A 23,837-nucleotide genomic window follows, 5' to 3' on the forward strand; every position below is an offset into this window, starting at 1 on the left:
ACAGCTTGCCCTGAAACTGTCCTACGCGCTGCACCGGCTTGAACATCATTACCTTAATTACAGGAATAGCTCACCAAACCATACGCCGCAGGACTCACGAACGACTTGTAACTGCCGCACAAACCTAGCAACTAGCAGCCCAAACTGTGGAAACTACTCCGTAGAAAACTCAGAGACATCGTCTAATGGCACCTGAACCTCAGATAGCAGTAAAAAGAATCCAAGATCACTCTAAAAGGTATGCGCACCGAAGCTCTTGAACTCTCTCAAAGATTCCCATCAAATTTCCTCTCTAACTTAAGCATACCCTGACACTCTAATCTTTCTCTCTTTACAGAATCTATCAGCTGGGACTCCTATCTCAGCATCACAGCTCACCCTTGACAGGCCTAGATTCGGTTTGAGCCACCTCATCAGACACGAGGGAGTGAGCGAATTGTGTATCATCAATTGGCGTTGTCTGTAGGAAACACAACAAAAAGCTAGTGTTTCTTTTCATTCATCCTATACCTTTCTCATTTTTTCTCGAAGAAATCCTTCGATAGCATCTTCTAGCAATCCTTCAGCCAACAATATTAATGGCCAAGTACCCACAGTCACAATAGCCATATTGACGTACCTTTACCGCCCACCAATGCGCAAGAAAATGCGGGCATGCCACCCCCACCTCCAGTTGTGAATCCTATGGCACCTCCCTGCAGCAGTAGACATACAAAAGTTTAATGACTTGGTACGATGCATCCACAACATGATCGAACAAATGCAGTCATGGAAAAATAGATTTGTGTTCATTACTGGATAACAACAGCAACCAGTCCACCAACAACAACAATCACAAGTGCAATAGTCACAACTTCAACAACAACCTCTTTAGCAGCAACAACATGAATGTTAGCAACAACAGTACTAGTAACCGCACCCTCTGACACAAGATCAATCGGCTTAGTAGAATGATCAACAAATACCGTGAGGTAGTCAACCTCTTAATAGCCATCAACCACCTCGCTCGAATCATGAGAACCCACCTCCTTAGCGAGTGCGAAGCTAAGTTCAGGTCCTAGATAAAGAAGAGGCCCCGGTCTGAAATGAGCAGGTACCAACAGATAGTCAAGTAGATGCACCGGCCGAATCCAACGCAGCTAGTTCCGTCGAGTACACCAAGAGAAAGAAACAGACACACCGTGCTGGAAGGAAAGTGCAGTTTGCCCAAACACACCGTGCGGCATGACAACTAGTAAAATGATCTCCCTCTCAGAGGAGCACAGCTTGATCCGTGAAACTACTCTAGCACCCAAGATCCTCAAAGCATCACGGCCAAAAATTTTCGGGCTCCCACCCTTTTGAATCTTACTGGGGGAAGACAGGCCTCGTAGAACATGCGAATAGCTTTCAAGCCCTTATGCTCCTTCATGGAACAAATGATGCCAGTATGTGTATTGCGTTCCCCACCACTTTGAAGGAAGAAGTGTGGCTCTGGTACTTTGGGTTGGCCCCATGGTCTATTAAGAACTGGGACAAGTTCGTCGGACTTTTTATCAATCAGTTTGTCACTAGTAAATGACATTTGAAATCAGCGACGTGTTTATTCAACATCATGCAGAAACCCCATGAGACACTTAGGGATTACATTCAACGATTCAACATGGAACAACTTTAGATTCCAAATCTGGATCCCTCTGTGCAACTCATAGCAGCCAAGAAAGGAGTTAAACACCATGAATTGAAATGGGAAATTGAACTACATCCTCCGGCTACTATTGAAAAATTCCTTGAAGTAGCCCATGATTTCATCAAAGTAGAAGAAGTAGTGGGCACAAAATCCGAGACAACAATAAGGAAATGAGTGGACTAATAAGCAAGTGCAAGCAAAACCAGGTGAAGAAGCAGGTCGCCCAGGAAGAGCAAATCCCCAAGGAGAAGGCGTAGCAGCTTTCCACATCGGAAAAGTAGGTCACCGGATAGAAGGACAGGGCAATGAGCATCAACACCACCGGCATATACGAGGGTGTTTACCCTGCTAAACACTAGGAGGAAAGAAATCCTAATGCAAATTCAGTCCAGTGACTACGTAAAGTGGCCTCCCAAGATGAGGGGAGACCCCAACACCCATAACCCAAATAAGTATTGCCATTTCCACAAGGATTTCGGATATGACACTAAGCATTGTTCTAAGGAAGCACCTTAGAACACCAAGCAGTAGGACTAGACTACCTAGGACAAGCAAACACAAGAAAGGGAGGTTTGAGGGACCATAAATGTAATCACTCAAGGCTCAATAATAGTAGGTTGTACCACATCAGCTGGGAAGAATGTAGTGTGAGAATTAAAGCAAGAGAAATGGCTAGCCTTGTAAGTGTCTTCGAAAGGAGGAAGTTGTTTATTTTACAGAAGACGATATGCGCATGGTTCAGTACCCCCATGATGACACCCTAGTGGTGAAACTATTCATCAATGATTTTAAGGTAAAGAGGATCCTGGTAGACTCAGGTAGCTCGACAGATGTTTTGTTTGCAGAAGCTTTTAACGGGATGGAACTTAGCAAAGGCGACTTGTAGCCCGCCAACGTACCCTTAGTGGGATTCAGTGGTGAGGTGGTTTGCCCGATCGACAGGATCAGGTTGCTAGTTGAGGCGGGCTCACCACCCCACACAATACGTTTTGAACATGACTTTTCGGTAGTGGCTGCTGTATCACCATAAAACACAACTCTGGGATGACTGATCCTACATGCATTGCGAGCTGTGGTCTCGACATACCACCTTACATTGAAATTTCCAATAGACACGGGGGTAGGAATGTTGTGGGGTAACCAATTAGAGTCCCAGAAATGTTATGTACCTTCATTAAAAGCCAAAGGCAAAATGATAGTCAATGTAGACTTAGAGGCGCCACCAGAGAAGGTAGAAGAAAGAGCTCACCCAATCAAGGAAACGGTTGCGGTACAAATCTCCAAAGCCGAGCCTGAGAAAGTACTCTAGATAGGAGTCAACTTGAAGGAACCTAGTTTGATAACTCATAAGCTTAATGTGGACCCTACAATCAGACCAGTCCGATAGAGGAAGAGAAACCTTGCCTTGGGAAGGTGGAACGTAGTAAATGAGGAGGTGGGGAAGTTGTTAGCTGCTGACTTCATTGAGGAAGTCCAGTACCCAAGCTGGGTGTCCAACCTAGTCCTAGTAAAAAAAGAAAATGACAAGTGGAGGATGTGCATAGATTTCACAGACTTGAACCGAGCCTACCCAAAAGACAATTTCCCCTTACCCAAATATAGATCGCTTGTTAGATGCGACATCAGGTTATGAACCACTCAGCTTCACGAATGCCTATTCAGGCTACAATTAAATTCTAATGGACCTAGAAGACCGCCTTCACAACCAAGATAGGCCTGTACTGCTATAAGGTCCAACCATTCGGTTTGAAAATTGCCAGAGCGACCTATCAACGATTGGTAAACATTGTTTTTCTGAGTCGATTGGCAATAAAGTCGAATGTTATGTCGACGACATGGTTGTAAAAACACTTTTTTCAAAAGATCTTGTTTTCGATTTAAATCTTGTGTTTGATATTTTGCGAAAACATAGCTTAAAGTTAAACTCGAACAAGTACACTTTCGGTGTAAACTCCCGCAAGTTCCTGGGTTACATCATCAGCCAACGTGGTATAGAGGCCAACCCCGAGAAGAACCAAGTTATCCTAGACATGAGACCACCTAGGTCGGTTAAGGAACCCAGAGGCTAATAGGATGAATAACAACCTTCAATCGATTTATGTCTAAATCACTTGGGAAGTGCCTTCCCTTTTTCAATGCCATAAAAAAGAAACAAACCTTTGAGTGGACTGAAGAATGTCAGCTTGCCTTTGAGGAACTAAAGCAATACCTCAGCTTGCCCCCCTTTTGACCAAGCCAGAGGTGGGAGACAAGCTCAAACTCCACCTCTTAGCAAGTGAGAAAGTGATAAGCTCAATCCTTGTGAAAGAGGTAGACCAAGTAAAACGACATGTGTACTATGTCAGAAAAGTTTTCCATGCCACCGAGACAAGGTACCCCAACATAGAAAAGCTCGCCTTTGCATTAGTATTAGTCGCACGAAGGTTAAGGCCCTACTTCCAAGCCCCCATCATAGTGGTGCAAACTGACCAAGCTCTAAAACAAGTTCTCCTGAAGCCTGAGGTCTCAAGAAGGCTCACCAAATGGTCAATCGGGCTTAGTGAATATGATATTCGGTTCGAACCACGCATTACAATAAAAGCACAGGTCTTGGCAAACTTTCTGGCTGAGTGTACCTTCAGCTTGCCATCACCCAAAGAGATAGAGCTAGAAGTGCGAACTACATCAAGCATGGTGCCCCCTCCTTGCGAGATAGCGAGTTGAGATATGGAACCCTGGAAACTTCACGTAGATGGCTCATCCAACTAGGGCATGAGCGGAGATGGGTTAATGCTATACAGACCCTACGAGACAAAGCTAGAATATGTGCTCCGGTTTCAATTCTGAGCATCAAATAATTAGACTGAATATGAGACCCTACTAACAGGCTTAGCACTGACAAAGGAAGTGGGAGCTAGACATATAGTCATTTGTAGCGATTCACAGCTTGCCGTAAATCAGGTAAATGGGGACTACAAAGCGTGTGAACCCTCCATGATAGCATACCTCGCCAAAGTAAGGGAGCTTCTTCCCAATTTCAACTCTTGGTATCTCCAACAAAATGAACCATCTTTATATAGGAACTACCTTAGAAAGGATGGGTAAAGAAATCACCAGCATCGCAGATGCCGAGCCGAGCTGGATCGACCCAATTTACAACTACTAAGGCATGGGATGCTACCAACAAAGAGGAACACAACTCAGTGAATAGAGTGACATGCAGCCCGTTACGTGATTGTAGGTGAGCTGCTCTACACGAGATCCTTTACAATTCCCTACTTACGTTGCCTAACATGAGATGAAGCAGCCAAGTTCTACACAAGATCCATGAGGGCCTTTGCAGAGGACACCTGGGGAGTAGGGCCCTCACCCAGAAAGCCTTATGACAAAGATATTATTGGCCCACCATGAAAGCAGACGTAGCTGAGTTAGTCCAATGGTACGACAAATGTCAACAACATGCAAATATCCTACATCAACCCGCTACCGATCTAAGATATTTGACTAGACCATGGCCATTTGCGTAGTGGGGGACAGACTTGTTGGAACCCTTTTCACTAGCTAGAGGGCAGAAGAAGTTTATGGTAGTAGCCATGGATTACTTCACAAGATGTGTGGAAGCTGAACCTTTAGTAACAATAATGGCTCGCAACATCCAAAATTTTTTCTAGTGGAGCATAGTATGCAGATTTAGCCTACCCAGAGTACTAGTCTCTAACAATGGGAAGTAGTTTGAGGACATTAAGTTTCAAGATTGGTGCAGCCAAATGGGAATCAAGAAAAATTCATGTAAGTAGCACACCTCCAAGCTAGTGGGCAAGCTGAAGTCACCAATAGAGCAATACTATGAGGTTTCAAGGCTCGGCTATCTCGAGCCAAAGGGTTGTGGGTGGACAAGCTACCCAGCATGCTATGGGCCTATAGAACCATCGCCAAGACAACGACTGGTGAAAATTCGTTCAACCTAACTTATGGAACCGAAGTTGTGATACCAACAGAAATAGAGATTCCAACCTTGCGATCCGAAGCATATGCCAAAACATCAAACAAAGAAGAGTTGCGAGCTAACCTCGACCTGATAGAAGAAACCAGAGAACTCGCATACATTCGGACCACAACATACCAGCAATGTGTTGCATGGTACTACAACACTAAAGTCAGAAAACGTAACTTCAGAGTCAGCGATCTAGTACTTTGGAAAATTATGGCACCTAAGCCCAGATCTAGGAAGTTTGGTCCAAACTAGGAAGGTCCCTATAGTCTCTAAAATTTTTGGTGGGAATGCATATGAACTTGAGAAACTTGAAGGCAAAATGGTTCCTCGGTATTATGTCTAAAAGAGAACAACTTGCTAGCACTAGTTAGTAGCTCGCCCAGCAGCAAGCATAAAGCAATAGATGAACCCAAAACCACACAATGCAGCTAAGTCACACAGAACAAACAGGCACGAAACATCGAAGGAAGCAAACTCCTTTATTTGAAAAAAAAAAAGAAAAAGGGGGGAACCAGAACCCCCTTACAAGAAGCAGGCCAAGTGGCTGCCTAAAAAAAAGGAAGAGAAATGGTTTGATAAGTTCAGACAATACAAGGCATGCAGGCCCCAAGATCTTACAAGAGCATAAAGCCCCCAGAACAACTGAGAGAATCACCAAGACCACTGTAAATTCCTCGGCCGAGTTGAGAAGTAGGGTACTCGTCACCACTAGCATCATCTTGAGCCTCCTCGCCATGTTCCCCTTCAAACCCCTCTTCGTCCTCTTCATCCTCCTCTTCTTGGGTTAGTGGCTCAATGTCCACTTGTGCGACGAGCTCGAGTGGGACTCCTCCCCTAGCCCACTACAACGAACTCTATTCTCAACAGAATTGTGAGACATTGAAAATGGAGGATGTACTCACCAAAAAATGCAAGGAGGAACTCAGAATGATAGCCGCTGAACTCGGTGAAGAAAGGAAAAAGAACTTGCTTGTGGAGAATAGAACTCACCTCAGCAACTCAACAAGAAAACCCAAAACTCTCGCCACAAACCTCTCCTCAGAAAAGTCCATAGAACAATGACAAAGAGGGTACCTCGAGGGCCCCCATATTTAAAGCTCGGAGGAAGGAAGTCAATAGCCCAAATTTGGAAACGTGTGACAAGAGCACACCACCCACGACCTAGCGGCGCCTGCACTTGACAGAATGTTGACAGTTGAAGATAGGCCAAACTTGTCATCGCGCCCATCTCGGAAATCTGAAAAGGGGAAGGGGCGCACGATTTCAAAATTTGAAAAGTCCGTTGTTTCATGCCAAGCAGAGTTCACCAGCCATTCTGAATCGGGCAAGCTAAACTGACCGAATAGGTGAACCAAACCAAAATTTCCCCAGAAACTTCTACTCTCTCCGCCTACTAGGTAGTGACTCGAGAGTGGGGGGCAATTGATTAGGGGAATTTTGGTCAACTCACCTAACATCGGAGACATGGATTCTGTCAGCAACATAGCACCCGACTCAGTGAGACAGCTCACCAGCTCAACACGTGGCAGCCTATAGTAGGTGCACGGTCGAGTTAATGCAAGCTTGGCCCGTCGATAACAACAACTAGCCCCAAAACTGTCTCACACGCCGCACACGCTTGAACACCATTACCATAACTACAGGAACAACTCGCCAAACCGTATGCCGCAGGACTTGCGAATGACCTGTAACTGCCTCACAAATCTAGCAACTAACAGCCCAAACTGCGGAAATAGCTCCGTAGAAGACTTAGAGACGTTGCTTGATGGCACCTGAACCTCAGATAGGTGTAAGAAGAATCCAGGATCACTCTAAAAGGTATGCGCACTGAAGCTCTTGAACTCTCTCAAAGATTCCCATCAAATCTCCTCTCTAAGTTAAGCATCAGAGTGTTTTCCTGGGTAAAACATACCTAGGCACTCTAACATTTCTCTCTTTACAGAATCTATTATCTTGGACTCCCAACTCGGCATCACAGCTCGCCCTTGACAGGCCTGGATTTGGTTCGAGCCACTTCATTAGACACGTGGGAGTGAGCGAATTGTGTATCATCAGACACCAACCCCGTCAATGACAAGATTTCATCCTCCATTCGTCGAGCACTAGACCAGCCCCTCAACTATATGCCAGAATCTACTTGGTCGGTCTGCTTCCTTCCAGATTCCATCGGATTATCTACTTCAATTCTGATCTCATTGTGGCCAACGACGTGACTAAGTTATGGGAAATCGATCTGGGTAGCCATGTCATTGGTGCACCAGAGTACTGTCATGCCAACTTCACCAATTACTTCATCGACTAGTTCTGGTCCGACCCGTTTTTCTCTCAAACATTTCAAGGCCGGGATCCCTGTTATTTCAATACCAGCATGATGGTTATCAATGTCTGGAAATGGAGGAAAGGTAAATATACAAAGAAGCTAGAGTCGTCAATGAGAATACAGAAGCGACACCATATATACGAATGGGCTCGCTGCCTTCATTGATCAGTGAATCTACTGAGGGGTCGAGCACAGATGGAAGTATGGAACCAGCACGGGCTTGGTGGGAATAATCTGGAAGGCCACTGCAGGGATCTACATCCTACACCAGTGAATCTACTGCACTGGAGTGGGAAGGGGAAGCCACCATGGCTGAGATTGGACTCGAAGTGACCTTGTCGTTGGATAGCTTGTGGGCACCGTATGATTTGTTCCGGCACGACGCACGAGCCACTGTTTTCAAACAACTAATCAATCACTTTAAAGAATGAAGCATTATTGTTCACAGTCGTTATTCACGATTATTCATGAACTAGTTCAGCAGTAGCCAGTAGCCCACTCTGCTGCAATTCCACCATACTGGACCAAAACAGAAAAAAAGAAAATAGCCTTGTTGTAACTTCTGCGAATAAGAAACAATAATGCTTCGTCAGAGAGAAAATATCACAGTAACAGCAAAGAACTAAACATATAGAGAATAAAACATAAAACTCACACTAAACATTCAGAGAGGTCGACATAAAACCCGCCATCTGCTCAATTGAACATTTTCAGGAAAGAACTTGGGCAGGATATGGGATGAGATTATACGTTGTTTCATCTTATCAAGGAAGAAGATGATGTTTTATTTCTAAGGGTAATTTTAACTTCATCAAAAACTTTAAATTGCACATGATGTCACGTGATACATATAACTGACGGTTTAGAAAGTTCAGGTACTGAATTATCATGTTTTAAAGTTGGAAACAAAGTGACACTAGACCCAAAGTACATGATGCTAATCGAGAATTTTCCCTAAATATAAGGTTTAGAAATATTCTATACAAGGTTTTGCATTCTACATATTTGCATTTATACTTTCCAAACAGAACATATCTATCCAAATGACCGAAGCACCTCAAAACAGCTGAACCAGCTTAGATGAATGTTCAACCCAAAACATTTCAATTATAAGCAGCTTCAAATGACAGTATACTTATATATCAACCCAAAACATTTCGAATAGACACATCAATATTACCAAAGGACGATTGAAAGTCATTCAGTTCAGCCACTTATAAGTCATTGGTTGAAGAGCCACTTATCTGAAATTATAAGTTCTCTATTGTAGAGCCACTTATAAGTCATTCAGTTCATCAGTTCAGCCAATTAAGTTATTACTAGTCGGGCCCCATAAGGACGAAGAAAGGTTGGGAATATTGACATTGTGTTGGAGGACCCACAGGTATTACCATCAGTTGAAGCAATTAAGTTATTGGCTCTCAAATACTACTATCTCTCGATTCTTCCATTTTGTTGGAGGACCCACTAACAAATATTCTATTGATTATTTAGAGGCGGCCTACTTAAAATCTTGAATTATTAGACATTCCCATCATCTTCTTCTTCGTCGTCATTGTGAGCCTTTGAAGAACTTTGAATTATTAGACAGAGATATGGAAAATGTTTTTCACTCAAAATTTTAGGATATCTTTTCTTTATATTTACTTTTCTAGGGTACTCAGTAAGCTTGGGTTGTTTTGTAGGGGAAGTGGGTTTCGTTGATTGGGCATAGTCTCAATAATTGATTTTTTTTTCTTAGTATCCTATTTGAGTTTGCCTTACATCTTTGTTTTTGTCTCAAACCTTATTACATCTTTGTTCTATTCTTTGTCTCAATCCTGGATAAAAGAGGATGCCTACATCACGTTAAAAGTCGGCAATAAAATGTTTGTCAAATGGCTCATGAATCCTGATTTGTCTTTTTATCAGATTTATATGGTTGCATTGCAAAAAAGTTGGCAATATTGATATTGGTGTGAGACTTCTTCCTGCTCAAGGACATTTTGGCTTTGATGGAACAGCTATTTTGGAGGTTGTTTGGTACCGATGGCATTTATAGGATAAATGTTTTATATGATTTTGTCTTGAAAAGTGAGACAAAATCTGCTTTAAATGTTTTGTATGATTTTTTTTACACCTCAGCGCCAATAGGCACCGCTAGATACCATTAGGCACCATATAAGCCAAACAGTGAAAAATCAATCTTGAAAATGAAAAACGTCAATTTTTTAGGGTTTTTTTTTTTGTTAAACGCATCTCCAATGCTGAGTTGGCACCGTTTCTTCAAAAAGCTACATTGATACCAAATACCATCTTGTTCATTCTCTTACATCAGGCGGTTTCACAAGTCACAATGGGGTGCTAACACACGGATAGAGATTTGTTGAGTATAGTGTTTTTGTTCAGGATTGACTGGATTGGTTGCTTGTTTTCATTGTTAGGTTATGAGACTGTAGTTGTTTCGAGACCGGACTCAGTCCTCACAAAATTTGTTCTCACACCATCTTCACAACACTTATAGCTCTTGTTAAAAAATTAGAATAGAATGTGATGAGGGGCATTTTGGTCAACCTCATTAAGGATGGACATATAGACGTTGTTGACAACACAACGTCCTACTCAGCAAGACAGCTTGCCACTCCAATACGTGGTAGTCAGCATCAGGTATACGGTCGAGCTGGAGCAAGCTTGGCCCACAGTGTCTAGCATAGCAAAGCAGTTTGCCAACAGCAGCCGGTATCAGGCACGCGACCGAGCTGCAGTGAGTTTGGCCCACCAGCTCGCCCAAAACAGTCCCACAAACAACGCCCACGGAAGCATTGTAATTGCAACACAAGGAGCAATCCACCGAGTTTACTTCCTCAGGACTAGCGGGCGACCTATAACCACCGCACAAATCTAGCAATCAACCAACTAGTACACCCCCGAATTTCAGAAATAGCTCTATACAAGGCTTAGAGACGTTACCCAACAACACCTGAACCCCATGTGGCTATAAAAGACCCCAGAACGACTTCAAAAGGTATGCACGCATAAGCTCTCACTCTCTCCTAATTTCTTTGATAGAACCACTCACTAACTTAAGCATCGGAGTGTCTTCTTGGGTAAAATTTATTCGGGCACTCTTACCCCTCTTTCATTGTTATAGATCTCAGCTCGGCATAACAACTCAGCCCATCGTAGACCGGACCTGGTCCTAGCCACCTCATTAGACACGAGGGAGTAGAAAGATTTTGTGCTGCATCTATTGGTGGGTACATTTTGTGCTTCATCAATTGGCATTGTCTGTGGGAATTCATAGCAAAAATTTGGTGTTTTCCTTTCTCTTCATTTCATTTGTATTTTTCTTTCCTCCTCACTTGAAGAAAATTTCCAATGGCATTCTCGAACAACCCTCTATCCGGTAATGTCGACGGCCAAGTACCAACAATTACCATAGGCCAAATTGACATTCCTTTACCAACAGTCAGTGTGCAAGAAAACGTGAACATGCCACCCCCACCTCCTGTTGTGGATCCAATGGTAGCCCCTGCAGCGGTGGAGGTACAACAATTTAACGATTTAGTATGGTGTGCACACAACATGACTGAGCAGATGCACTCGTGGGAGAAAAGGTTCGCCTCTGTTGCAGGGCAGCATCAACAACAACAAGTCCAATAATAGCAGCAACAAAAACAAGTTCAGCAGTCCCAACACTTCACCGGAAATCTCATCAACGATGTCAATCACATCATCCAGTGACATCTAGACAACCAGCACCAAAAGATAGTCAGCCCCCCATAACAACCAACAACCTCTGTAGTCCAACAACTTGAATCAAGAAGGATTGCCCCAGGCGTGAGTACGTGGTCAAACCCATATACCAAATAGGGAAAACACCATAGTCCCAAATGAGCAGGGATCGGAAGAGGGCCAGGCAGAAGCCCCTATTGAGTCTAATGCAGCTAGTTTTGCCGAAGGCCCTAGGAAAAAGAAAAGAACGCACCATAGGGAGGAAGATACAGCTCACTCGAGCAAGGGGCGAAGTTCGCTTGGGAGACGGAAGCACGACAACAAGAGGAGTGATCACTTTATCAGAACAACCCGGTTTGACCAGAGAAACCCCTCTCACGTCGGAAATCCTTAGAACCCCACACCATAAAATTTTTTGGGAACCTGCCTTGGAATCATACCGAGGGAAGTCAAACCCGGTAGAACATGCTAACAGTTTCTAACCTCAAATGCTCCTTCACGGAGCAAAAGACGCTAGTATGTGCATAGCGTTTCCCACTACCTTAAAAGAAGAAGCCTAGTTAATGTATCCGAGACTGGCCCTGGGATCCATAAAAAACAGGGATCAGTTCGCCCGACTCTTCATTAACCAATTCATTACCAGCACACCACATATGAAGTCAACTACGTGCTTGTTCAACATAGTCTAGAAGCCTAACGAACCTCTTAGAGAGTACATCTAACGCTTCAACATGGAACGGTTGCAGATTCCTGATTTGGACCCCTCAATATAGCTAATAGCAGCCAAAAAAGGCATCAAGCATCGCAAATTAAAATGGGAGCTAGAACTCCATCCTCCAGCTACCATGGAGAGGTTCCTCACTGTTGCCCATGAATTCATCAGAGCAAAAGAAGTGGACAAATGAAGAGGCAAACATAAATCGAACCAGGCGAAGGAGCAAGTCACCTCGTAAAAGTAGATCCCCAAGGAGAAGGCGCAGCAGCTCTTCACGTAGAAAAAGCAAATTGCCAAACAAAAGAACAGGCCAACGATCGAGAACACCACTCGCATACAACAGGGAATTTACACCACTAAACACTCGTAGGAAGGAGATTCTCATGCACATTCAATCTAGTGATTATGTGAAGTGGCCTCCCAAGATCAGGGGGGACCCTAGCACCAGAAACCCAAACAAATATTGTCATTTCCACAAGGACTTTGAGCATGACACCGAGAATTGTTGGAACTTAAAGAGCGAAATCGAAGACCTCATCAAAAGAGGTTACTTAAAGAGTTTCATCAAGGAGGAACAAGCTCAGGAAGTAGAAGCTAATAGGGAAGCACCGCGGAGTAGTAGACAGCTAGAGCCACTGCCAAAAGCCAGCAAGCACCAGAGAGACAAGTTATAGGAACTATCAATGTGATCACAGGGGGTTCTATTATAGCATAATGACCTCGTCTACTGGAAGGAATGCAATATGCGAGTTGGAACAAGAAAATAACTAGCCACATAAACGACCTCAAACAAAAGAAGTCATTTATTTCACTGAAGATGACATGCGAGGAATCCAATATCCTTATGACGACGCTTTGGTGGTAAAATTGCTCATCAATGATTTCAAGGTAAAGAGAATTTTGGAAAATTTAGGGAGTTCAATTGATATCTTGTTCGCTGAAGCCTTCAAATAAATGGAATTGAGTAAAGCCGACCTACAGCCCGCTGACATACCATTGGTAGGATTTAGCGGGGAAGTAGTTCACCTGATTAGCAGAATCAAGCTGCCAATTGAAGCAAGCTCCCCATCCCACACAGCTCGCCTGGAACACAATTTTCTTGTAGTAGCAGCATCATCACCTTATAATGCGATCTTAGGGCGACCAATTCTACATGCATTACAAGTTGTAGTATCCACCTACCACCAAGCACTGAAATTTCCAACAGACACAGGAGTGGGAATACTACGAGGTGATCAATTAGAGTCTCGGAAATGCTATGTGGCATCACTAAAAGCCAAAGGTAAAATGATAGTTGACATTGACCTAGATCCACCGCCAGAGAGCACTAAAGAAAGAGCTCACCCGACTGAGGATACAATAGCAGTGCAAGTCTCCAAGACCGACCCTGAGAAAATTCTACGAATAGGAGCCCACTTGAAAAATCCTCTATGCTCTGAACTAGAAACCTTTTTATTAAAAAATCTAGATATTTTTGCCTAGTTGACTACTGAAATGCATGGTATAGACCCCAATCTTATAACTCATAAACTTAATGTGGACCCTACAGTTAGACCAGCCTGGCAAAAGAAGAGAAACCTTGCCCCAGAAAGGTGGAATGTAGTAAATGAAGAAATGGGGAAGCTGCTAGCTGCGAACTTCATAGAGGAAGTCCAGTACCCGAGTTGGGTAGCAAACCCAGCTTTAGTAAAAAAAGCAAATGGCAAGTGGTGGATGTGTATTGACTTCACATACTTAAATCATGCCTACCCAAAAGACAGTTTCCCCTACCCAGCATAGATTGCTTGGTAGATGCAACCTCAGGATTCGAATTGCTCAGCTTCATGGATGGCTATTCAGGCTATAACCAGATTTTCATGGACCTTGAAGATTGAGAAAAGACTGCATTTACCATCGAGACAGGCCTATATTGTTACAAGGTCATGCCATTCGGTTTGAAAAATGCTAGAGTGACCTACCTGTGATTAGTGAATTTTGTTTTCTCATATTTAATTGGCAATAAAGTTGAACGCTATGTTGACGATATGGTTGTAAAAACTCAATTTTCAAAAGAATTAGTTTCTGATTTAAATCTTGTATTTGAAGTTTTGTGAAAACACAACCTAAAGTTAAACCCAAACAAGTGTACTTTCGGTGTAACCTCAGGAAAGTTTCTAGGCTACATCGTCAGCCAATGAGGTATAGAGTTCAACTTGGAAAAAATCCAAGCGATCTTATACATGAGACCACCTAGGACGACGATTAAGGAAACCCAAAAATTAATAGTACGAATAGCGGCCTTAAACCAGTTTATGTCTAAATCAGTGGGGAAGTGTCTTCCCTTCTTTAAAGCCATAAAAAATAATCAAGCCTTTGAGTGGACCGAGGAGTGCCAGCTAGCCTTCGACTAACTAAAGCAATACCTTAGCTCGCCTCCTCTGCTAACTAGGCCAGAGTGGGAAATGAGCTCAAACTCTACCTCTCTGCATGTGACAAAGTGGTAAGCTCAGTCCTTGTCAGAGAAGTAGACAAAACACAATTACCAGTATACTATGTTAGCAAAGTGTCTTACGCCACCAAAACAAGGCATCCAAACATTGAGAAGCTCACCTTTGCCTTGGTATTAGCCACCCAAAAGCTGAGAACCTATTTCTAGGCGCACTCCATAGTTGTGCTAACTGATCAGCCATTGAAACAAATTTTCCTGAAACCCGAGATCTCGGGAAGACTCACCAAATGGGAAATCAAGCTCAATGAATATGACATTCGGTTTAAGCCACGCTCAGTAGTTAAAGTGCAAGTCTTGGCAGATTTCATTGTCGAGTGTACCTTCAGCTCACTGTCACCCGGGCAAGTGATGCTAGCAGCAGAAGTTTTACCCAACGTAGCACCCCCACCTTGCAAGATAGCGAGCTGGGACGAGGAGCCCTGGATACTTCATGTGGACAGCTCATCTCATCGGGGTGGAAGTGGAGTTGGGTTAATACTATACAGACCTTGCGGAACAAAGATTGAATACGCACTCCGGTTTCTATTCTGAGCATCAAACAACGAAGCTGAATATGAGGCCCTGCTAGCAGGATTGGCATTAGCAAAGGAAGTAGGAGCCAAACACATAGCTATATGCAGCGATTCACTGCTCATCGTAAACTAGGTAAATGGGAACTATGAGGCTCGGGACTCCTCCATGATGGCGTATCCCACCAAAGTTAGAGGATTCTTACCAGTTTTTGAGTCATGGTATATCCAAATAAATTTTGACATTGGAAAACACGGAATCTGATGCCTTCTCCAAATTAGCGAGCATGATTGACTCAACAAAACAAACCATCTACATAAAGGAATTACCACGACCTTCAATAGAAAAAGCAAGAGAGGAGGTCGCCAACATCACTATCACCAAGTCGAGCTGGATCAACCCACTCTATGATTTTTTAAAACACGGAATGCTACCAACGGAAAAAATGCAGCTCAACGAATAGAGCAATAGGCAGCCCGCTACGTGATAGTTACCAAGCTGCTCTACAAGAGATCCTTCATGATGCCCTACTTACGAAGCCTAAAATGAGTTGAGGCAAATCAAGTTCTACGCGAGATCTACGAAGGCCTCTATAAAGGAAACCTAAGGGGCAGAGCTCTCGTCCAAAAAGCCTTACGACAAGGATGCTTCTGGCCCACCATGAAAGCAGATGCAGCCGAGCTGGTCCAGCGGTGCGATCAGTGCCAACGACATGCGAACGTCCTACATCAACCCGCTACTGATCTGAAATACTTGACTAGCCCGTGGTCATTTTCACAATGGGGCATAGATCTATTGGGGCCCTTCCCACCGGCCAAGGGATAGAAAAAGTTTTTAGTGGTAGCCATAGACTACTTCACTAAGTGGGTGGAAGCAGAACCCTTAGTGACGATAACAGTTCGCAACATCCAAAATTTTTCCTAGCGAAGTGTAGTGTACAAATTTGGCTTACCGAAAGTGTTAGTCTCCGATAACAGAAAACAATTTGAAGACATTAAGTTTCAAGATTGGTGTTATCAAATGGGAATAAGGTAGAGATTCACATCCCCAAGCCAATGGGTAAGCTGAAGTCACCAGCAGAGCAATACTACGAGGACTCAAGGCTCAGTTATCTCGAGGCAAAGGATTGTGGGTGGATGAAGTACCCAGTGTACTATGGGCCTAGGATCATTACCAAAACAACAACTGGTGAGACGCCCTTCAACTTACCCTATGGAACTGAAGCTATGATATTGACAAAATAGCAATTCCAGCCTTACGATCCAAAGTGTACACTAAAGAATCAAATGAAGAAGAGCTGCAAACTAACCTCGACCTATTAGAAGAAACTAGAGAACTTGCTCACATTCGGACTACAGCATACCGATAGTGTGTTGCTCAGTACTATAATGCTAAAGTCAGGAAGTATAATTTCAAGGTTGGCGACCTAGTACTCAGAAAAATTATGGTGCCTGAACCTGGAGTAGGGAAGCTTGGTCTGAACTAGGAAGGACCTTATAGAGTCTCTAAAACTTTTGGCGAGAATGCATACGAACTAGAGACACTTGATGGTAAAAAATTCATCGGGAGTGGAACATAGACAACCTATGCTGATACTATGCCTAGAATAAGGGTTCAAACATCTTGCCAATAAGCTCAACCAATAGTAGGTAGTAGGTGAGCTCAAAGCAACACATCATAACTAAGTCACACAGGAGAAACAAGAAGAATGGAAGAAACAAAGCTCTTTTGCTATAAAAAAAAGGAGGGAAACAACTGGAGCCCCCCCTCCCACAAGAAGCGGGCCAAGTGGCCGCCTAAAAAAAACAAGCAATGGTAATTGATGTAGCACAATCTGGTCACTCCTACCTGGCGCTCGCGTGGCTCCTGAGATGTACCTGAAATGAGAGGAAGGAGGAAGAACTCCCGAGGGGTTTCTCGGCGGGAACGCTACGATGCTTAAGTTAGTATTGTGTACAGGAAGCAAGGAGAGAATGAAGGCTAAGAGTGTAGGTTGCGCTAGTGATTTCAGATACCTTGTTCCTTGAGGATAAGTTCCTTATGGCTGAATTCCGCTGCTCCCGGCTCTCTGACTTCTGACAGGGCAGGTATAACCGCCACTGTCAGTCTGCCATAGCCATTACAGGCAGGGCTGAGGTGCCATGCGCGGGGCCGTCGTGCATGGTACGTGTCTGTCAAGTGTGGGACACCTTCCTAAAGGTGGCAGGCGCGGCGAGGGGACATGCCTGCAATTAGCAGGTTTGTCTGGTACGTCGGTCGGGCAGGAAGCCCTCCTATGGTATACCGAGTTGTTCTCCTGCAAATTGCCCTGAGCTGGGCCGTCTCTTAAGTGACGGGCTGCCTGCAGCCGGTTATGTTGAGCTAGCCGACTCGAGGTCTTTGTGCCTCGGGGCGTCCAAAGAAGAATCGGTGCGTTCTTGCTTGGGAGTGGCCCAAGGTCCATTGGGAGAAGCTCGAATCTCAAAAGGGGTCAGGGTGGCCTAAACTCGGGACCCCCCGAAGTCCCTTGACCCCGGGGAGGAGGTGCAGGCGTGGCGGCTTTCGGTGAGTAGTTTACCTGCCAAGTTGCCGTGCTGAACTCGGTGGGACTTCCCCATTGAGTTGTGCTCTTGTCCATTGTGCTGTCATGCTGAGTCACTGTTCGAGCTAGGTCACACCTACGTGTACCTGAGCTACGAGGTCAGGCCAAATCACCCTCCATCAATTGCCCCCAACTTCCTACGCTGGCGGCGGTGACCCAGCGCGGGGAGGTCATGACGTGCTGGGTGGATTTGGCATCGGTGTTTGTGTTGCATCGCCGTGCGTTCCATCCAACTGTACCGGTCTAGCGTCTGGGACTGAAAAGAGATTCAAGTCGCGTCCAAGTTACGTGCGGACTTCACGCGACTTGGACTTTGCGGATGTCAAAAACGCGCTAAATCGTTTTCGCCTCGAAGAACCCGCGGTTGCGGCTATAAATAGGGGGTCCCTTGGCCATTTTCTTCACCACAAAGCTTTCATCGTTAGCGTTTGAGCTTGCGCCAGGGGTTTCTTAGCTCGGGTCCTCCAGTTCATTATGTTCTTCTAGTCCGGTGGCGTTTCTTTGGTGAGTTCTCCTGAGCTTCCTTTTCCCTTCTAGTTCGCTTCTTTCTGTTAGTCCAGTATGTCGTATAGTGTAGACAGTCTCATCGATGAGCCCGAGGTAGGTACCTCGGCTTGGGATGTCCCCTCTGCTACCTAGCCATCCGAAGTACGGGTGGCTTCGGGTCATCTGGCGTCTACCTCTCACCGAGGTCGGAATCAGATCAGTTTGGGCCTTCCATAATGACCTCGGAGAGGCTTCAGGACCTCATACAGAGGTTCCGCCTCCCTAGCGAGTACTCATATAGTCTTCCCACCGACAACTTCCCATGGGAGCACGGTCCCAACGAGATCGTGATCTTCAGGGAGCAACTGATAGCTGGGCTCAGACTTCCACTTCACCCTTTAATTGTTGAGGTTTTGGTACACTTAAACATTACCCTGGACCAACTCCACCCAAACTCCATACGGAATGTGGTGGGGTCCATTTCTCTTTGTTTTGATCATTCCCTTTCCATAGATTTAGATGTTCTTAGTACGATCTTGGCTATAAAGAAGAGCGCTTCGGGCGCTCTTCCCGGGCATAGGCGGTCTTACTACCTGTCCCCCCGCCCGGGTTTTAAACTCATGCAGAAGCTCCCGAGCAAAGTCCCAGCTTGGAAACAGGACTACTTCGTAGTCCGGAGCTGCACGGGGTGGCCCTTCCCCACCGATTGGAGGATAGCCATTCAAGACCCTGGTGTCATCCTGGACGGGAAGACCAAGAAGGAGCTCCAGTCACTAGCTAAGCTCGGGTTGCATTATAAAGACTTCACTTCTGAGGAGAAGCTCGTCCGAGCGGGCTTGAGTCCAGGTAGGTTTTTCCCACTTCGGCTTTTCCGCTCATATATTTGCTTCGAGTTACTGATGTCGTATTTCACCGCAGGTCCCATGGAGGCGGAAAAGATAGACAACTAGAAACTCTTCCACCAGATGAAGAGGAAGAAACGCGTGGCAAAGAAGGCACGTGTTGGGTCCCCGCCAGCTCCAGCCGAGCCTCAACTTCCGCAGACCTCTGCCTTGGGGCCCAAGGTGGCAGCCATGTCTATCGTAAACTTGGAAGAGGGGGCTGTGCCCAAGGGTCCCGAGGTGACGACAGAACCTACCGTTAAGCCCGCTGAGCCAATTGCTAAGCCTACCCAAGTTGCTAGGGAAAGCATCACCGAGGCTAACGCCGCTACTACCGGGGCTCATCCTGCTGAAATTGCCGCCGAGACTTCCAAGATCTCCACTCACGATGTGGAGAAGACGGCTTCCACCTCGGAGGGTCAGGGGAGCCAATCCGTCCTGAACCCCAAGTGTAGCCTGAAGAAGAAAACGGTTGCTGCATACCCGGGGGAGGTCAGCGAGTGGGCCAAACTCACTCCTGGCCAGCTCGGCACCCGAGCTGCCACTCATACTATGGTGGTGAGCTTCTCTTCTTTTTCTCTTTTTCCTTTTTTTTTTGTTGACTGGTTTCCCTTTCGCATGTGAACACCGCCATTCGCGCCTTGACCCTCCAATCAGATCGGCACCTGAGGCGGGCTCTGGAGGCTGAGAAGTCGTCTCATGCAGCCCATACTGAGTTGAGGGCAGCTCGTTGTCAGGTTCAACGCCTGGAGAGTGACGCCTTGGCTCAAAAGAGCTTCATCGAGATGTTAATGGCAGAGAAGGGGGAGCTGGCCCAAGACAAGGACAAGTTGATGGCCAAGGTGAATGGCCTTAAGGTTGGTCAAGAGGCCTTAGGGCTCGAGGAGAGCAGCCTCAAGGCTGAGCGGGATGCCTTGAAGTTCAAGGTGCAAGGCCTCAAGTAGGCGAAGGGGAAGCTAGAGCATGGATTGGGGTACCTCCAGGAGGACATAAGGGAGAAGACTGCAATCTTCGAAGGTTCTCTTGAGGAGGCCAAGACCCAAGCCATCATTGACTACGTCAACTCTTTAAGATTCGACGATGTGATGACGGAGGCCTACCGTAAGGGCTTCAAGCTCAGTCGGTGGCTGATTAGGCACCTCTATCCCGAGCTAGACACGAGCACCATCACTACTTCGTGGATTACTGACGACATCGTGTGTCAGTCAAAAGACGATCCCGTTTCCGAGGATGAAGGTCCCGAAGATGGAACAGAGGACGCCGGTCCAGACACTATCTCTAAGGGTGTCCCTGATAGAGGCGACGAGTCCCCGAAGTAGTTTGCTCTTTATATTCGTAACTTAATCTTTTCCCTTTCTGAACTGTGAATGTACCATCCTGAGCCTTCGAGGTCGGGTAAAAACTCTTGTACCTGAACTCTCTTTTTAAAGAAATATAGTTTCTTTCGAGTATCTTTGAGTGCAAAAATACTTCTAAGTGTGAGCAGACTCCAAGCTGGTCAATTTAATGTATAGGATACCCGAGCTGTCAAGCCACCGAGTTGGCGGTAAGGGTGACTGAGTGAAGTTGTGTTACTTCGGGTTGCGCGGGTTACCCCAGACTATCAGATTACCGAGCTGAGTAAGAGCGGCAAGGGTATAGACACCGTAGGGTTCATACCCGAGCTGTCTTTCCCTTAATGGTTAGAGATAACCAGATTTTTGTCAGTTTGCTATGCCGAAGTGGCAGCTGGGGTTTTCTTGTGGACCTTAGGCTTAAGAAGGGACCCGTAGTCTGTTCTTAGGTTTCACCCAGGCCAAAGTGGCGACTAGGGTCTTCTTGTGGCCCTTAGGCTTAGGGAGGGACCCATAGTTTGCTCCTAGATTTCACCCAGGCTGAAGTGGCGACTAAGTCTTATGTGCCGAGGTCATGTTAGCTCGGTATTCTGGCCCTTAGGCTTGGGGAGTGGCTCGTAGCCTACTCGATTCTTACAAATAATATTGTCTTGGGTTGACAATATTCCATGCTCGAGGTATTTGTTTTCCTTCAAGGGTCTCGAGCTCATATGTTCCTTCCTCGAGCACTTGTTTCACTCGGTAAGGACATTCCCAGTTGGACCCGAGCTTGCCAGCACCGGGCTCAGGTACCATAACTTTACAAAGGACCATGTCGCCAACGCGGAGATTCCGCTTCTTGACCCTGGCATTATAGTACCGAGCAACTCTCTGTTGGTAGGCTGCGGTCCTAATGTACGCGAGGTCCCTTACTTCGTCGAGTAGATCGAGGTTGGTATGTAGTTCATCTTCATTTGTCTGATCACTGTATTCTTCTAGTCATAGCGTAGGTACTTCGATCTCTGCGGGGATCACTGCTTCAGTGCCGTAGGTGAGATTGAAGGGTGTTTCTCCCATGGCGGTCTTCTCCGTGGTCCGATAGGCCCACAAGACATTGGGTAGTTCATCTGCCCACAATCCTTTAGCTCGGTCCAGCCGTGCCTTTAGTCCGCAGAGGATGGCTCTGTTCGTGACTTCTACCTAACTGTTTTCTTGAGGGTGCGCGACTGAAGTAAAATTCTGTTGGATTCCTATGTCTCGGCACCAGTCTTGAAATTTAATGTCCTCAAACTGCTTGCCGTTGTCGGAGATCAATACCCGAGGTAATCCGAAGTGGCACACGATGTTCTTCCAAAAGAAGTTTTGAACATTTCGGACTGTGATCGTCACAAGGGGTTCGGCTTCTACCCACTTGGTAAAGTAGTCCACTGCTACTACTAAGAACTTCCTTCCACCCATTGCTGGCGGGAATGGCCCGAGTAGATCGATGCCCCACTGCACAAAGGGCCACGGGCTGGTGAGATACTTGAGGTCGGCAGCGGGTTCGGGGTAAATATTGGCATGTCTATGGCATTTGTCACATTTTTTGATGAGCTCAATAGCGTCTACCTTCATTGTTGGCCAATAGTACCCTTGTTGAAGTGCCTTTTGGGCGAGGGCCCTGCCCCCCAAGTGCCCACCGCATAGACTCTCGTGGATGTTGTGGAGTACGAGCTTGGCTTTGGTAGGTCGCAATCAGTTCAAGTAGAAGAGCGTGTAAGATCTCCGATATAGTTGTTCATCTATCATGACATATTTGGCTGCCTGGCGCTGCACCCTTCTAGCTACATTGCGGTCTGTAGGGAGGGTCCCATGTAGTAAGAAGCTCACAAGCAGGTCAATCCAGCTCGGCTCTGCTCGAACGACGAGAGCGACCTCCTCTACCCCCCTGAGAATGCTAGGCCGAGATAGGTCATCTTTGTACACGGTTCTCATGGTGATGTCGCTGGTGCTGGCTAACCTAGACAGGGTGTCGGCCTCGACGTTCTCTGACCTAGAGATTTGTCTTATAAAGTGTGACTGGAAGTTGAGCAGGGCCTCTCTGACTTTGGCTAAGTAGGCGATCATGGTTGGCTCACGAGCTCCGTACTCGTCGGTGACCTGGTTGACCACAAGCTAGGAGTCGCTACAGATAATGATGTGCTTGGCTTTTACTTCTCTAGCTAGAGCTAGTCTAGCTATCAATGCCTCGTACTCCGCTTCATTGTTAGATGCCGCGAACTCGAAGCGTAGCGCATACTCCAGTTTTGTGTCAGTTGGGTCGTGCATAACTATTCTGGCTCTGCTGCCCTACTGGTTTGAGGAGCCATCTACGTGAAGGATCCAGGGCTCCTCATCCCAGCCCGGGCTTGGCCGAATTAGGAGAGATGCCACACTGGTTAATACCTCATGGCCTGGGAGCTTCGGGCTCACCTGAGTTGGGAGCTTCGTGCTCAACCGGCCTGGGGACTTTAAAGTTGAATGTGCATTCGGCGATGAAATCTACTAAGGCTTGGGCCTCAATGGTAGTTCGCGACTTGTATTGGAGGTCATACTCATTGAGCTCAATGGCCCACTTCGTCAACTGACCAAAGACCCCGGGCTTACGTAAGACTTGCCTCAGAGGTTTGTCAGTGAGAATGATAACAGTGTGAGCCTAGAAGTACGGGCGGAGCTTCCGAGCTATAATTTTCAGCGTGTACGCTAGCTTTTCTATCTCCGGGTATCTCGTCTCTGCTCCCTGCAATACTTTACTAACATAATAGATGGGTCGTTGGACCCGATCTACTTCCTTTATTAGTACCGAACTGACCACTTTGTCACTCACCGAGAGGTACAGTTCTAAAACATCGGCCTCCTCGGGCTGGGTTAAGATCGACACACTAGCGAGGTAATTCTTGAGCTCATCAAATGCAACCTGACAGTCTTGGGTCCACTCAAACCCTTTGCTCTTGATTGCCTTAAAGAACAGCAGGTAGCGGTCTGCCGATTTGGACATGAAGTCGCTCAGGGCAGCTATGTGGCCATTCAACCACTGAACCTCCTTCAACTTACGGGGTGATCTCATGTCTAAGATGGCCATAACCTTATCCGGGTTGGCTTCAATACCGTGCTGGTTAACGATGTATCCCAGGAATTTACCTGAGGTCACACCGAACACACACTTATT

General features: G+C 45.9%; 1 pseudogene; it reads left to right on the forward strand.

Moving 5' to 3' along the window:
- The first annotated feature begins 2,396 nt into the window (after window positions 1-2,396).
- Window positions 2,397-8,412, forward strand: LOC148848662 (putative galacturonosyltransferase-like 3 pseudogene; annotated as a pseudogene).
- The last annotated feature ends 15,425 nt before the right edge of the window (window positions 8,413-23,837 follow it).

Source organism: Nelumbo lutea, chromosome 6, assembly GCF_056320005.1.
Source record: "Nelumbo lutea isolate HS-2025 chromosome 6, American lotus-T2T, whole genome shotgun sequence".
Classification (NCBI taxonomy): Eukaryota; Viridiplantae; Streptophyta; class Magnoliopsida; order Proteales; family Nelumbonaceae; genus Nelumbo; species Nelumbo lutea.